Consider the following 20,474-nt stretch of genomic DNA (forward strand, 5'->3'; position numbering starts at 1 on the left):
CGAGAACACACACCCCATCAATAGATATCATCCGAGAACACACATCCCATCAATAGATATCATCCGAGAACACACACCCCATCAATAGACAGAATCCGAGAACACACACCCCATCAATAGATATCATCCGAGAACACACACCCCATCAATAGATATTATCCGAGAAGACACAGCCCATCAATGGACAGTATCCGAGAACACACACCCCATCAATAGATATTATCCGTGAACACACACCCCATCATCAGATATTATCCGAGAACACACACCCCATCATGAGACAGTATCCGAGAACACAAACCCCATCAATTGATATTATCCGTGAACACACAACCCATCATTAGATATTATCCGAGAAGACACACCCCATCATTAGACAGAATCCGAGAACACACACCCCATCAATAGATATTATCTCAGAACACACACCCCATCAATAGACCGTATCCGAGAACACACACCCCATCAATAGATATTATCTGAGAACACACACCCCATCAATAGATATTATCTGAGAACACACACCCCATCAATAGACCGTATCCGAGAACACAAACCCCATCAATAGATATTATCCGTGAACACACACCCCATCATCAGATATTATCCGAGAACACACACCCCATCATGAGACAGCATCCGAGAACACAAACCCCATCAATTGATATTATCTGAGAACACACACCCCATCAATGGACCGTATCCGAGAACACACACCCCATCAATAGATATTATCTGAGAACACACACCCCATCAATAGACCGTATCCGAGAACACAAACCCCATCAATAGATATTATCTGAGAACACACACCCCATCAATAGACCGTATCCGAGAACACAAACCCCATCAATAGATATTATCTGAGAACACACACCCCATCAATAGATATTATCTGAGAACACACACCCCATCAATAGACCGTATCCGAGAACACAAACCCCATCAATAGATATTATCCGTGAACACACACCCCATCATCAGATATTATCCGAGAACACACACCCCATCATGAGACAGTATCCGAGAACACAAACCCCATCAATTGATATTATCCGTGAACACACACCCCATCATTAGATATTATCCGAGAAGACACACCCCATCATTAGACAGTATCCGAGAAGACACACACCATCATTAGACAGTATCCGAGAACACACACCCCATTAACGGACAGTACCTGAGAACACACAACTCATCAATAGACAGTACCCGAGAATTCACACCCCATCAGCAGACAGTACTCGAGAACACACACCCCATCATTAGACAGTATCCGAGAACCCACACCTGATCATTAGACAGTATCCGAGAACACACACCCCATCATTAGATAGTATCCGAGAACACACACCTCATCAATAGACAGTACCCGAGAACTCACACCCCATCAGCAGACAGTACTCGAGAACACACACCCCATCATTAAACAGTATCCGAGAACACACACCTGATCATTAGACAGTATCAGAGAACACACACCCCATCAATAGACAGTACCCGACAATTCACTCCCTGTCAGCAGACAGTACTCGAGAACACACATCCCATCATTAGGCAGTATCCGAGAATACACACCCCATCAATAGATATTATCCGAGAACACACACCCCATCAATAGACATTATTCAAGAATGCACACCCCATCAGCAGACAGGACCCGAGAACACACACCCCATCATTAGACAGTATTCGAGAATGCACACCCCATCAGCAGACAGGACCCGAGAACACACACCCCATCATTAGACAATACCTGAGAACACACACCCCTTCAATAGACAGTTTCCGAGAACACACACCCCATCATTAGACAGTATTCGAGAATGCACACCCCATCAGCAGACAGGACCCGAGAACACACACCCCATCATTAGACAGTTTCCGAAAACACAAACCCCATCATTAGACAGTACATGAGAACACACAGCCCATCAATAGATATTATCCGAGAACACACACCCCATCAAGAGATATCATCCGACAAAACACACCCCATCAATGGACAGTTCCCGAGAACCCACACCTAATCAATAGACAGTATCCGAGAACGCACACCCCATCAATAGATATTATCCGAGAACACAAACCCCATCAAAAGACCGTATCCTAGAACAGACACCCCATCAATAGATATCATCCAAGAACACAAACCCCATCAATAGACAGTATCCGAGAAGACACACCCGATCAAAAGACTGTTCCCGAGAACAGACACCCCATCAATAGATATAATCCGAGAATACAGACCCCATCAATAGATATTATCCGAGAACACACACCCCATAAATAGACCGTATCCGAGAACACACACCCCATCATTAGACAGCATCCGAGAACACAAAACCCATCAATAGATATAATCCGAGAACACACACCCCATAAATAGACCGTATCCGAGAACACACACCCCATCATTAGACAGCATCCGAGAACACACACCCCATCATTAGACAGCATCCGAGAACACACACCCCTACATTAGACAGTATCCGAGAACACACACCTGATCATTAGACAGTATCCGAGAACACACACCCCATCATTAGACAGTATCCGAGAACACACACCTCATCAATAGACAGTACCCGAGTTTTCACACCCCATGAATAGATATTATCCGAGAACACACACCCCATCAATAGACAGTATCCGAGAACACGCACCCCATCAATAGAAAGTACCTGAGAACCCACACCTCATCAATAGACAGTACCCGAGTTTTCACACCCCATCAATAGATATTATCCGAGAACACACACCCCATCAATAGACAGTATCCGAGAACACACACCCCATCAATAGACAGTACCCGAGTTTTCACACCCCATGAAGAGATATTATCCGAGAACACACACCCCTTCAATAGACAATATCTGAGAACACACACACCATCATTAGACAGTACATGAGAACACACAGCCCATCAATAGATATTATCCGAGAACACACACCCCATCAAGAGATAATATCCGAGATCACACACGCCATCAATAGATATTACCCAAGAAAACACACCCCATCAATAGACAGTACCTGAGAACAGATAGCCCATCATTAGACTGTATCCGAGAACACACACCCCATCATGAGACAGTATCCGAGAACACAAACCCCATCAATTGATATTATCCGTGAACACACACCCCATCATTAGATATTATCCGAGAAGACACAGCCCATCATTAGACAGTATCCGAGAACACACACCCCATCAATAGATATCATCCGAGAACACACACGCCATCAATAGACAGTATCGGAGAACACACACCCCATCAATAGATATTATCTGAGAACACACACCCCATCAATAGACCGTATCCGAGAACACACACCCCATCAATAGACAGTATCGGAGAACACACACCCCATCAATAGATATTATCTGTGACCACACACCCCATCAATAGACAGTATCCGAGAACACACACCCCATCAATAGATATCATCCGAGAACACACACCCCATCAATAGATATTATCTGAGAACACACACCCCATCAATAGATATTATCTGAGAACACACACCCCATCAATGGACCGTATCCGAGAACACACACCCCATCAATAGATATTATCTGAGAACACACATCCCATCAATAGACCGTATCCGAGAACACAAACCCCATCAATAGATATTATCTGAGAACACACACCCCATCAATAGATATTATCTGAGAACACACACCCCATCAATAGACCGTATCCGAGAACACAAACCCCATCAATAGATATTATCCGTGAACACACACCCCAGCATCAGATATTATCCGAGAACACACACCCCATCATGAGACAGTATCCGAGAACACAAACCCCATCAATAGACAGTACCCGAGTTTTCACACCCCATGAATAGATATTATCCGAGAACACACACCCCTTCAATAGACAGTATCCGAGAACACACACACCATCATTAGACAGTACATGAGAACACACAGCCCATCAATAGATATTATCCGAGAACACACACCCCATGAATAGATATTATCCGAGAACACACACCCCATCAATATACAGTACCCGAGAAGCCACACCCCATCAATAGATATTATCCGAGAACACACACCCCTTCAACAGACAGTATCTGAGAACACAAACCCCATCAATAGACAGTATCTGAGAACACAAACCCCATCAATAGACAGTATCCGAGAACACAAACCCCATCAATAGACAGTATCTGAGAACACAAAACACATCAATAGACAGTATCCGAGAACACACAGCCCATCAATAGATATTATCCGAGAACACACACCCCATCAAGAGATAATATCCGAGATCACACACCCCATCAATAGATATTACCCAAGAAAACACACCGCATCAATAGACAGTACCTGAGAACAGATCGCCCATCATTAGACTGTATCCGAGAACACACACCCCATCATGAGACAGTATCCGAGAACACAAACCCCATCATTAGATATTATCCGAGAAGACACAGCCCATCAATGGACAGTATCCGAGAACACACACCCCATCAATAGATATCATCCGAGAACACACATCCCATCAATAGATATCATCCGAGAACACACACCCCATCAATAGACAGAATCCGAGAACACACACCCCATCAATAGATATCATCCGAGAACACACACCCCATCAATAGATATTATCCGAGAAGACACAGCCCATCAATGGACAGTATCCGAGAACACACACCCCATCAATAGATATTATCCGTGAACACACACCCCATCATCAGATATTATCCGAGAACACACACCCCATCATGAGACAGTATCCGAGAACACAAACCCCATCAATTGATATTATCCGTGAACACACACCCCATCATTAGATATTATCCGAGAAGACACACCCCATCAATAGACAGTATCCGAGAACACACACCCCATCAATAGATATTATCTGAGAACACACACCCCATCAATAGATATTATCTGAGAACACACACCCCATCAATAGACCGTATCCGAGAACACAAACCCCATCAATAGATATTATCCGTGAACACACACCCCATCATCAGATATTATCCGAGAACACACACCCCATCATGAGACAGCATCCGAGAACACAAACCCCATCAATTGATATTATCTGAGAACACACACCCCATCAATGGACCGTATCCGAGAACACACACCCCATCAATAGATATTATCTGAGAACACACACCCCATCAATAGACCGTATCCGAGAACACAAACCCCATCAATAGATATTATCTGAGAACACACACCCCATCAATAGACCGTATCCGAGAACACAAACCCCATCAATAGATATTATCTGAGAACACACACCCCATCAATAGATATTATCTGAGAACACACACCCCATCAATAGACCGTATCCGAGAACACAAACCCCATCAATAGATATTATCCGTGAACACACACCCCATCATCAGATATTATCCGAGAACACACACCCCATCATGAGACAGTATCCGAGAACACAAACCCCATCAATTGATATTATCCGTGAACACACACCCCATCATTAGATATTATCCGAGAAGACACACCCCATCATTAGACAGTATCCGAGAAGACACACACCATCATTAGACAGTATCCGAGAACACACACCCCATTAACGGACAGTACCTGAGAACACACAACTCATCAATAGACAGTACCCGAGAATTCACACCCCATCAGCAGACAGTACTCGAGAACACACACCCCATCATTAGACAGTATCCGAGAACCCACACCTGATCATTAGACAGTATCCGAGAACACACACCCCATCATTAGATAGTATCCGAGAACACACACCTCATCAATAGACAGTACCCGAGAACTCACACCCCATCAGCAGACAGTACTCGAGAACACACACCCCATCATTAAACAGTATCCGAGAACACACACCTGATCATTAGACAGTATCAGAGAACACACACCCCATCAATAGACAGTACCCGACAATTCACTCCCTGTCAGCAGACAGTACTCGAGAACACACATCCCATCATTAGGCAGTATCCGAGAATACACACCCCATCAATAGATATTATCCGAGAACACACACCCCATCAATAGACATTATTCAAGAATGCACACCCCATCAGCAGACAGGACCCGAGAACACACACCCCATCATTAGACAGTATTCGAGAATGCACACCCCATCAGCAGACAGGACCCGAGAACACACACCCCATCATTAGACAATACCTGAGAACACACACCCCTTCAATAGACAGTTTCCGAGAACACACACCCCATCATTAGACAGTATTCGAGAATGCACACCCCATCAGCAGACAGGACCCGAGAACACACACCCCATCATTAGACAGTTTCCGAAAACACAAACCCCATCATTAGACAGTACATGAGAACACACAGCCCATCAATAGATATTATCCGAGAACACACACCCCATCAAGAGATATCATCCGACAAAACACACCCCATCAATGGACAGTTCCCGAGAACCCACACCTAATCAATAGACAGTATCCGAGAACGCACACCCCATCAATAGATATTATCCGAGAACACAAACCCCATCAAAAGACCGTATCCTAGAACAGACACCCCATCAATAGATATCATCCAAGAACACAAACCCCATCAATAGACAGTATCCGAGAAGACACACCCGATCAAAAGACTGTTCCCGAGAACAGACACCCCATCAATAGATATAATCCGAGAATACAGACCCCATCAATAGATATTATCCGAGAACACACACCCCATAAATAGACCGTATCCGAGAACACACACCCCATCATTAGACAGCATCCGAGAACACAAAACCCATCAATAGATATAATCCGAGAACACACACCCCATAAATAGACCGTATCCGAGAACACACACCCCATCATTAGACAGCATCCGAGAACACACACCCCATCATTAGACAGCATCCGAGAACACACACCCCTACATTAGACAGTATCCGAGAACACACACCTGATCATTAGACAGTATCCGAGAACACACACCCCATCATTAGACAGTATCCGAGAACACACACCTCATCAATAGACAGTACCCGAGTTTTCACACCCCATCATGAGACAGTATCCGAGAACACAAACCCCATCATTAGATATTATCCGAGAAGACACAGCCCATCAATGGACAGTATCCGAGAACACACACCCCATCAATAGATATCATCCGAGAACACACATCCCATCAATAGATATCATCCGAGAACACACACCCCATCAATAGACAGAATCCGAGAACACACACCCCATCAATAGATATCATCCGAGAACACACACCCCATCAATAGATATTATCCGAGAAGACACAGCCCATCAATGGACAGTATCCGAGAACACACACCCCATCAATAGATATTATCCGTGAACACACACCCCATCATCAGATATTATCCGAGAACACACACCCCATCATGAGACAGTATCCGAGAACACAAACCCCATCAATTGATATTATCCGTGAACACACACCCCATCATTAGATATTATCCGAGAAGACACACCCCATCAATAGACAGTATCCGAGAACACACACCCCATCAATAGATATTATCTGAGAACACACACCCCATCAATAGATATTATCTGAGAACACACACCCCATCAATAGACCGTATCCGAGAACACAAACCCCATCAATAGATATTATCCGTGAACACACACCCCATCATCAGATATTATCCGAGAACACACACCCCATCATGAGACAGCATCCGAGAACACAAACCCCATCAATTGATATTATCTGAGAACACACACCCCATCAATGGACCGTATCCGAGAACACACACCCCATCAATAGATATTATCTGAGAACACACACCCCATCAATAGACCGTATCCGAGAACACAAACCCCATCAATAGATATTATCTGAGAACACACACCCCATCAATAGACCGTATCCGAGAACACAAACCCCATCAATAGATATTATCTGAGAACACACACCCCATCAATAGATATTATCTGAGAACACACACCCCATCAATAGACCGTATCCGAGAACACAAACCCCATCAATAGATATTATCCGTGAACACACACCCCATCATCAGATATTATCCGAGAACACACACCCCATCATGAGACAGTATCCGAGAACACAAACCCCATCAATTGATATTATCCGTGAACACACACCCCATCATTAGATATTATCCGAGAAGACACACCCCATCATTAGACAGTATCCGAGAAGACACACACCATCATTAGACAGTATCCGAGAACACACACCCCATTAACGGACAGTACCTGAGAACACACAACTCATCAATAGACAGTACCCGAGAATTCACACCCCATCAGCAGACAGTACTCGAGAACACACACCCCATCATTAGACAGTATCCGAGAACCCACACCTGATCATTAGACAGTATCCGAGAACACACACCCCATCATTAGATAGTATCCGAGAACACACACCTCATCAATAGACAGTACCCGAGAACTCACACCCCATCAGCAGACAGTACTCGAGAACACACACCCCATCATTAAACAGTATCCGAGAACACACACCTGATCATTAGACAGTATCAGAGAACACACACCCCATCAATAGACAGTACCCGACAATTCACTCCCTGTCAGCAGACAGTACTCGAGAACACACATCCCATCATTAGGCAGTATCCGAGAATACACACCCCATCAATAGATATTATCCGAGAACACACACCCCATCAATAGACATTATTCAAGAATGCACACCCCATCAGCAGACAGGACCCGAGAACACACACCCCATCATTAGACAGTATTCGAGAATGCACACCCCATCAGCAGACAGGACCCGAGAACACACACCCCATCATTAGACAATACCTGAGAACACACACCCCTTCAATAGACAGTTTCCGAGAACACACACCCCATCATTAGACAGTATTCGAGAATGCACACCCCATCAGCAGACAGGACCCGAGAACACACACCCCATCATTAGACAGTTTCCGAAAACACAAACCCCATCATTAGACAGTACATGAGAACACACAGCCCATCAATAGATATTATCCGAGAACACACACCCCATCAAGAGATATCATCCGACAAAACACACCCCATCAATGGACAGTTCCCGAGAACCCACACCTAATCAATAGACAGTATCCGAGAACGCACACCCCATCAATAGATATTATCCGAGAACACAAACCCCATCAAAAGACCGTATCCTAGAACAGACACCCCATCAATAGATATCATCCAAGAACACAAACCCCATCAATAGACAGTATCCGAGAAGACACACCCGATCAAAAGACTGTTCCCGAGAACAGACACCCCATCAATAGATATAATCCGAGAATACAGACCCCATCAATAGATATTATCCGAGAACACACACCCCATAAATAGACCGTATCCGAGAACACACACCCCATCATTAGACAGCATCCGAGAACACAAAACCCATCAATAGATATAATCCGAGAACACACACCCCATAAATAGACCGTATCCGAGAACACACACCCCATCATTAGACAGCATCCGAGAACACACACCCCATCATTAGACAGCATCCGAGAACACACACCCCTACATTAGACAGTATCCGAGAACACACACCTGATCATTAGACAGTATCCGAGAACACACACCCCATCATTAGACAGTATCCGAGAACACACACCTCATCAATAGACAGTACCCGAGTTTTCACACCCCATGAATAGATATTATCCGAGAACACACACCCCATCAATAGACAGTATCCGAGAACACGCACCCCATCAATAGAAAGTACCTGAGAACCCACACCTCATCAATAGACAGTACCCGAGTTTTCACACCCCATCAATAGATATTATCCGAGAACACACACCCCATCAATAGACAGTATCCGAGAACACACACCCCATCAATAGACAGTACCCGAGTTTTCACACCCCATGAAGAGATATTATCCGAGAACACACACCCCTTCAATAGACAATATCTGAGAACACACACACCATCATTAGACAGTACATGAGAACACACAGCCCATCAATAGATATTATCCGAGAACACACAGCCCATCAAGAGATAATATCCGAGATCACACACGCCATCAATAGATATTACCCAAGAAAACACACCCCATCAATAGACAGTACCTGAGAACAGATAGCCCATCATTAGACTGTATCCGAGAACACACACCCCATCATGAGACAGTATCCGAGAACACAAACCCCATCAATTGATATTATCCGTGAACACACACCCCATCATTCGATATTATCCGAGAAGACACAGCCCATCATTAGACAGTATCCGAGAACACACACCCCATCAATAGATATCATCCGAGAACACACACGCCATCAATAGACAGTATCGGAGAACACACACCCCATCAATAGATATTATCTGAGAACACACACCCCATCAATAGACCGTATCCGAGAACACACACCCCATCAATAGATATTATCTGAGAACACACACCCCATCAATAGACAGTATCCGAGAACACACACCCCATCAATAGATATCATCCGAGAACACACACCCCATCAATAGATATTATCTGAGAACACACACCCCATCAATAGATATTATCTGAGAACACACACCCCATCAATGGACCGTATCCGAGAACACACACCCCATCAATAGATATTATCTGAGAACACACACCCCATCAATAGACAGTATCCGAGAACACACACCCCATCAATAGATATTATCTGAGAACACACACCCCATCAATAGATATTATCTGAGAACACACACCCCATCAATGGACCGTATCCGAGAACACAAACCCCATCAATAGATATTATCCGTGAACACACACCCCATCATCAGATATTATCCGAGAACACACACCCCATCATGAGACAGTATCCGAGAACACAAACCCCATCAATTGATATTATCTGAGAACACACACCCCATCATTAGATATTATCTGAGAACACACACCCCATCAATAGACCGTATCCGAGAACACACACCCCATCAATAGATATTATCTGAGAACACACACCCCATCAATCGACCGTATCCGAGAACACAAACCCCATCAATAGATATTATACGTGAACACACACCCCATCATCAGATATTATCCGAGAACACACACCCCATCATGAGACAGTATCCGAGAACACAAACCCCTTCAATTGATATTATCCGTGAACACACACCCCATCATTAGATATTATCCGAGAAGACACACCCCATCATTAGACAGTATCCGAGAAGACACACACCATCATTAGACAGTATCCGAGAACACACACCCCATTAACGGACAGTACCTGAGAACACACACCACATCATTGGACAGTATCCGAGAACACACACCTCATCAATAGACAGTACCCGAGAATTCACACCCCATCAGCAGACAATACTCGAGAACACACACCCCATCATTAGACAGTATCCGAGAACCCACACCTGATCATTCGACAGTATCCGAGAACACACACCCCATCATTAGACAGTATCCGAGAACACACACCTCATCAATAGACAGTACCCGACAATTCACTCACTGTCAGCAGACAGTACTCGAGAACACACATCCCTTCATTAGGCAGTATCTGAGAATACACACCCCATCAATAGATATTATCCGAGAACACACACCCCATCAATAGACATTATTCAAGAATGCACACCCCATCAGCAGACAGGACCCGAGAACACACACCCCATCATTAGACAGTATTCGAGAATGTACACCCCATCAGCAGACAGGACCCGAGAACACACACCCCATCATTAGACAATACCTGAGAACACACACCCCATCAATAGACAGTTTCCGAGAACACACACCCATCATTCGACAGTATTCGAGAATGCACACCCCATCAGCAGACAGGACCCGAGAACACACACCCCATCAATAGACAGTTTCCGAGAACACAAACCCCATCATTAGACAGTACATGAGAACACACAGCCCATCAATAGATATTATCCGAGAACACACACCCCATCAAGAGATATCATCCGACAAAACACACCCCATCAATGGACAGTTCCCGAGAACCCACACCTAATCAATAGACAGTATCTGAGAACGCACACCCCATCAATAGATATTATCCGAGAACACACACCCCATAAATAGACCGTATCCGAGAACACAACCCCATCATTAGACAGCATCCGAGAACACAAAACCCATCAATAGATATAATCCGAGAACACACACCCCAGAAATAGACCGTATCCGAGAACACACACCCCATCATTAGACAGCATCCGAGAACACAAAACCCATCAATAGATATAATCCGAGAACACACACCCCAGAAATAGACCGTATCCGAGAACACACACCCCATCATTAGACAGTATCCGAGAACACACACCCCATCAATAGACCGTATCAGAGAACACAAACCCCATCAATAGACAGTATCCGCGAACACAAACCCCATCAAGAGACACTATCCGAAAGCACCCAACCCGTCATTAGATAGTATCCGAGAACACACACGCCATCAAAAGACAGTATCCGAGAACCCACATCTCATCAATAGACAGTATCCGAGAACACACATCCCATCAATGCACGGTACATGAGAACACACATCCCATCATTAGACCGTATCCGAGAACACACACCCCATCAATAGACCGTATCAGAGAACACCAACCCCATCAATAGACAGCATCCGCGAACACAAACCCCATCAAGAGACACTATCCGAGAGCACCCAACCCGTCATTAGATAGTATCCGAGAACACACAGCCCATCAATGGACAGTACCTGAGAACACACACCCCATCATCAGACAGTATCCGAGAACACACACCCCATCATTAGACAGTATCCGAGAACACACACGCCATCAATGGACAGTACCTGAGAACACACACCCCATCATCAGACAGTATCCGAGAACACACACCCCATCATTGGACAGTACCTGAGAACACACACCCCATCATCAGACAGTATCCGAGAACACACACCCCATCAATGGACAGTACCTGAGAACACACACCCCATCAATAGACAGTATCCGAGAACACACACCCCATCAATGGACAGTACCTGAGAACACACACCCCATCATCAGACAGTATCCGAGAACACACACCCCTTCAACGGACAGTACCTGAGAACACACACCCCATCAATAGACCGTATCCGAGTACACACACCCCATCAATAGATATTATACGTGAACACACACCCCATCATCAGACAGTATCCGAGAACACACACCCCATCAATAGATATTATCTGAGAACACACACCCCATCAATCGACCGTATCCGAGAACGCAAACCCCATCAATAGATATTATACGTGAACACACACCCCATCATGAGACAGTATCCGAGAACACAAACCCCTTCAATTGATATTATCCGTGAACACACACCCCATCATTAGATATTATCCGAGAAGACACACCCCATCATTAGACAGTATCCGAGAAGACACACACCATCATTAGACAGTATCCGAGAACACACACCCCATTAACGGACAGTACCTGAGAACACACACCCCATCATCAGACAGTATCCGAGAACACACACCCCTTCAATGGACAGTACCTGAGAACACACACCCCATCATCGGACAGTATACGAGAACACACACCCCATCATTAGACAGTATCCGAGAACACACATCCCATCAATGCACGGTACATGAGAACACACATCCCATCATTAGACCGTATCCGAGAACACACACCCCATCATTAGACAGTATCCGAGAACACACACCCCGTCATTTGATATTAACCGAGAACAAACTCCCCATCATTCGACCGTATCTGAGAACACACATCCCATCAATAGACTGTATCCGAGAACCCACACCTCATCAATAGAATGTATCCGAGAACCCACAACCCATCGATAGAAATGTATCCGAGAGCACACACCCCATCAATAGACAGTATCCGAGAACACGCACCTCATCAATAGACAGTACCTGAGAACACACAGCCCATCAATAGACAGTATCCGAGAACAGACAAACCATCAATGGACAGTACGTGAGAACACACACCCCATCATCAGACAGTATCCGAGAACCCACACCTCATCAATCGACAGTACCTGAGAACACACACCACATCAATAGACAGTATCCGAGAACCCACACCTCATCAATAGAGAGTATCTGAGAACACACACCCCATCATCAGACAGTATCTGAGAACACACACCCAATCATCAGACAGTACCTGAGAACACACACCCCATCAATAGACAGTATCCGAGAACCCACACCTCATCAATAGAGAGTATCTGAGAACACACACCCCTTCATCAGACAGTACCTGAGAACACACACCCCAACAATAGACAGTATCCGAGAACTCACACCCCATCATCAGACAGTATCCGAGAACACACAACCCATCAATAGACAGTACCTGAGAACACACACCCCATCAATAGACAGTATCCGAGAACACACACCCCATCATTTGACAGTATCCGAGAACACACTTCCCATTATTAGACAGTATCCGAGAACACACACCTCATAAATAGACAGTACCTGAGAACACACACCCCATCAATAGATAGTATCTGAGAACACACACCCCATCATCAGATGGTATCCGAGAACACACACCCCATCATTAGACAGTATCCGAGAACAGACTTCCCATTATTAGACAGTATCCGAGAACACACACCCCATAAATAGACAGTACCTGAGAACACACACCCCATCAATAGATAGTATCCGAGAACAGACACCCCATCAATAGACAGTATCCGAGAACTCATACCCCATCATGAGACAGTATTCGAGAACACACACCCCATCAATAGATAGTATCCGAGAACACACACCTCATAAATAGACAGTACCTGAGAACACACAACCCATCATCAGATAGTATCCGATAACACACACCCCATCAATAGACAGCATCCGAGAACACGCACCCCATCAATAGACAGTATCCGAGAACTCACACCCCATCATTAGACAGTATCCGAGAACACACACCCCATCAATAGATAGCATCTGAGAACACACACCTCATCAATAGACAGTACCCTAGAATTCACACCCCATCAATAGATATAATCCGAGAACACACACCCCATAAATAGATATTATCCGAGAACACACACCCCATCATAAGACAGCATCCGAGAACACAAACGCCATCAATAGATATTATCCGAGAACACACACCCCATAAATAGATATTATCCGAGAACACACACCCCATCAATAGATATAATCCGAGAACACACACCCCATAAATAGATATTATCCGAGAACACACACCCCATCATAAGACAGCATCCGAGAACACAAACGCCATCAATAGATATTATCCGAGAACACACACCCCATCAATAGACCGTATCCGAGAACACACACCCCATCAATAGATATTATCCGAGAACACACACCCCATCATAAGACAGCATCCGAGAACACAAACGCCATCAATAGATATTATCCGAGAACACACGCCCCATCATTAGACAGCATCCGAGAACACAAACGCCATCAATAGATATTATCCGAGAGCACACACCCCATCATAAGACAGTATCCGAGAACACACACCCCATCAATAGACCGTATCCGAGAACACACACCCCATCAATAGATATTATCTGAGAACACACACCCCATCAATAGATATTATCCGAGAGCACACACCCCATCATAAGACAGTATCCGAGAACACACACCCCATCAATGGACCGTATCCGAGAACACAAACCCCATCAATAGATATTATCCGTGAACACACACCCCATCATCAGATATTATCCGAGAACACACACCCCATCATGAGACAGTATCCGAGAACACAAACCCCATCAATTGATATTATCTGAGAACACACACCCCATCATTAGATATTATCTGAGAACACACACCCCATCAATAGACCGTATCCGAGAACACAAACCCCATCAATAGATATTATCCGAGAACACACACCCCATCATTAGATATTATCTGAGAACACACACCCCATCATGAGACAGTATCCGAGAACACAAACCCCATCATTAGATATTATCCGAGAACACACACCCCATCAATAGATATTATCTGAGAACACACACCCCATCAATGGACCGTATCCGAGAACACAAACCCCATCAATAGATATTATCCGTGAACACACACCCCATCATCAGATATTATCCGAGAACACACACCCCATCATGAGACAGTATCCGAGATCACAAACCCCATCAATTGATATTATCTGAGAACACACACCCCATCATTAGATATTATCTGAGAACACACACCCCATCAATAGACCGTATCCGAGAACACACACCCCATCATCAGACAGTATCCGAGAACACACACCCCATCAATAGATATTATCTGAGAACACACACCCCATCAATCGACCGTATCCGAGAACACAAACCCCATCAATAGATATTATACGTGAACACACACCCCATCATGAGACAGTATCCGAGAACACAAACCCCTTCAATTGATATTATCCGTGAACACACACCCCATCATTAGATATTATCCGAGAAGACACACCCCATCATTAGACAGTATCCGAGAAGACACACACCATCATTAGACAGTATCCGAGAACACACACCCCATTAACGGACAGTACCTGAGAACACACACCACATCATTGGACAGTATCCGAGAACACACACCTCATCAATAGACAGTACCCGAGAATTCACACCCCATCAGCAGACAATACTCGAGAACACACACCCCATCATTAGACAGTATCCGAGAACCCACACCTGATCATTAGACAGTATCCGAGAACACACACCCCATCATTAGACAGTATCCGAGAACACACACCTCATCAATAGACAGTACCCGACAATTCACTCACTGTCAGCAGACAGTACTCGAGAACACACATCCCTTCATTAGGCAGTATCCGAGAATACACACCCCATCAATAGATATTATCCGAGAACACACACCCCATCAATAGACATTATTCAAGAATGCACACCTCATCAGCAGACAGGACCCGAGAACACACACCCCATCATTAGACAGTATTCGAGAATGCACACCCCATCAGCAGACAGGACCCGAGAACACACACCCCATCATTAGACAATACCTGAGAACACACACCCCATCAATAGACAGTTTCCGAGAACACACACCCCATCATTAGACAGTATTCGAGAATGCACACCCCATCAGCAGACAGGACCCGAGAACACACACCCCATCAATAGAGAGTTTCCAAGAACACAAACCCCATCATTAGACAGTACATGAGAACACACAGCCCATCAATAGATATTATCCGAGAACACACACCCCATCAAGAGATATCATCCGACAAAACACACCCCATCAAAGGACAGTTCCCGAGAACCCACACCTAATCAATTGACAGTATCCGAGAACGCACACCCCATCAATAGATATTATCCGAGAACACACACCCCATAAATAGACCGTATCCGAGAACACAACCCCATCATTAGACAGCATCCGAGAACACAAAACCCATCAATAGATATAATCCGAGAACACACACCCCAGAAATAGACCGTATCCGAGAACACACAACCCATCATTAGACAGCATCCGAGAACACAAAACCCATCAATAGATATAATCCGAGAACACACACCCCAGAAATAGACCGTATCCGAGAACACACACCCCATCATTAGACAGTGTCCGAGAACACACACCCCATCAATAGACCGTATCCGAGAACACACACCCCATCAATAGACCGTATCAGAGAACACAAACCCCATCAATAGACAGCATCCGCGAACACAAACCCCATCAAGAGACACTATCCGAGAGCACCCAACCCGTCATTAGATAGTATCCGAGAACACACAGCCCATCAATGGACAGTACCTGAGAACACACACCCCATCATCAGACAGTATCCGAGAACACACACCCCATCATTAGACAGAATCCGAGAACACACACGCCATCAATGGACAGTACCTGAGAACACACACCCCATCATCAGACAGTATCCGAGAACACACACCCCATCATTGGACAGTACCTGAGAACACACACCCCATCATTAGACAGTATCCGAGAACACACACCCCATCAATGGACAGTACCTGAGAACACACACCCCATCAATAGACAGTATCCGAGAACACACACCCCATCAATGGACAGTACCTGAGAACACACACCCCATCATCAGACAGTATCCGAGAACACACACCCCTTCAATGGACAGTACCTGAGAACACACACCCCATCAATAGACCGTATCCGAGAACACACACCCCGTCATTTGATATTAACCGAGAACAAACTCCCCATCATTCGACCGTATCTGAGAACACACACCCCATCAATAGACAGTATCCGAGAACACACACCCCATCAATGGACAGTACCTGAGAACACACACCCCATCATCAGACAGTATCCGAGAACACACACCCCTTCAATGGACAGTACCTGAGAACACACACCCCATCATCGGACAGTATACGAGAACACACACCCCATCATTAGACAGTATCCGAGAACACACATCCCATCAATGCACGGTACATGAGAACACACATCCCATCATTAGACCGTATCCGAGAACACACACCCCTTTCATTAGACAGTATCCGAGAACACACACCCCATCATTAGACACTATCCGAGAACACACACCCCGTCATTTGATATTAACCGAGAACAAACTCCCCATCATTCGACCGTATCTGAGAACACACATCCCATCAATAGACTGTATCCGAGAACCCACACCTCATCAATAGAATGTATCCGAGAACCCACAACCCATCGATAGAAATGTATCCGAGAGCACACACCCCATCAATGGACAGTACCTGAGAACACACACCCCATCATCGGACAGTATACGAGAACACACACCCCATCATTAGACAGTATCCGAGAACACACATCCCATCAATGCACGGTACATGAGAACACACATCCCATCATTAGACCGTATCCGAGAACACACACCCCATCATTAGACAGTATCCGAGAACACACACCCCATCATTAGACAGTATCCGAGAACACACACCCCGTCATTAGACAGTATCCGAGAACACACACCCCATCATTAGACAGTATCCGAGAACACACACCCCATCATTAGACAGTATCCGAGAACACACATCCCATCAATGCACGGTACATGAGAACACACATCCCATCATTAGACAGTATCCGAGAACACACACCCCATCATTAGACAGTATCCGAGAACACACACCCCGTCATTAGACCGTATCCGAGAACACACACCCCATCATTAGACAGTATCCGAGAACACACACCCCATCATTAGACAGTATCCGAGAACACACACCCCGTCATTTGATATTAACCGAGAACAAACTCCCCATCATTCGACCGTATCTGAGAACACACATCCCATCAATAGACTGTATCCGAGAACCCACACCTCATCAATAGAATGTATCCGAGAACCCACAACCCATCGATAGAAATGTATCCGAGAGCACACACCCCATCAATAGACAGTATCCGAGAACACGCACCTCATCAATAGACAGTACCTGAGAACACACAGCCCATCAATAGACAGTATCCGAGAACAGACAAACCATCAATGGACAGTACGTGAGAACACACACCCCATCATCAGACAGTATCCGAGAACCCACACCTCATCAATCGACAGTACCTGAGAACACACACCACATCAATAGACAGTATCCGAGAACCCACACCTCATCAATAGAGAGTATCTGAGAACACACACCCCATCATCAGACAGTATCTGAGAACACACACCCAATCATCAGACAGTACCTGAGAACACACACCCCATCAATAGACAGTATCCGAGAACCCACACCTCATCAATAGAGAGTATCTGAGAACACACACCCCATCATCAGACAGTACCTGAGAACACACACCCCAACAATAGACAGTATCCGAGAACTCACACCCCATCATCAGACAGTATCCGAGAACACACAACCCATCAATAGACAGTACCTGAGAACACACACCCCATCAATAGACAGTATCCGAGAACACACACCCCATCATTTGACAGTATCCGAGAACACACTTCCCATTATTAGACAGTATCCGAGAACACACACCTCATAAATAGACAGTACCTGAGAACACACACCCCATCAATAGATAGTATCTGAGAACACACACCCCATCATCAGATGGTATCCGAGAATACACACCCCATCATTAGACAGTATCCGAGAACAGACTTCCCATTATTAGACAGTATCCGAGAACACACACCTCATAAATAGACAGTACCTGAGAACACACACCCCATCAATAGATAGTATCCGAGAACAGACACCCCATCAATAGACAGCATCCGAGAACACGCACCTCATCAATAGACAGTACCTGAGAACACACAGCCCATCAATAGACAGTATCCGAGAACAGACAAACCATCAATGGACAGTACGTGAGAACACACACCCCATCATCAGACAGTATCCGAGAATCCACACCACATCAATAGACAGTATCCGAGAACCCACACCTCATCAATAGAGAGTATCTGAGAACACACACCCCATCATCAGA

At 45.1% G+C, this 20,474-nt stretch overlaps 1 protein-coding gene across 2 annotated transcripts in view; it reads left to right on the forward strand.

Moving 5' to 3' along the window:
- Positions 1-20,474, forward strand: part of btk (Bruton agammaglobulinemia tyrosine kinase) — a 738,635-nt gene that overhangs the window by 39,515 nt on the left and 678,646 nt on the right. The gene's annotated exons all lie outside the window — the stretch shown is intronic.

This window comes from Heterodontus francisci, chromosome 15 (genome assembly GCF_036365525.1).
Source record: "Heterodontus francisci isolate sHetFra1 chromosome 15, sHetFra1.hap1, whole genome shotgun sequence".
NCBI classification, from domain to species: domain Eukaryota; kingdom Metazoa; phylum Chordata; class Chondrichthyes; order Heterodontiformes; family Heterodontidae; genus Heterodontus; species Heterodontus francisci.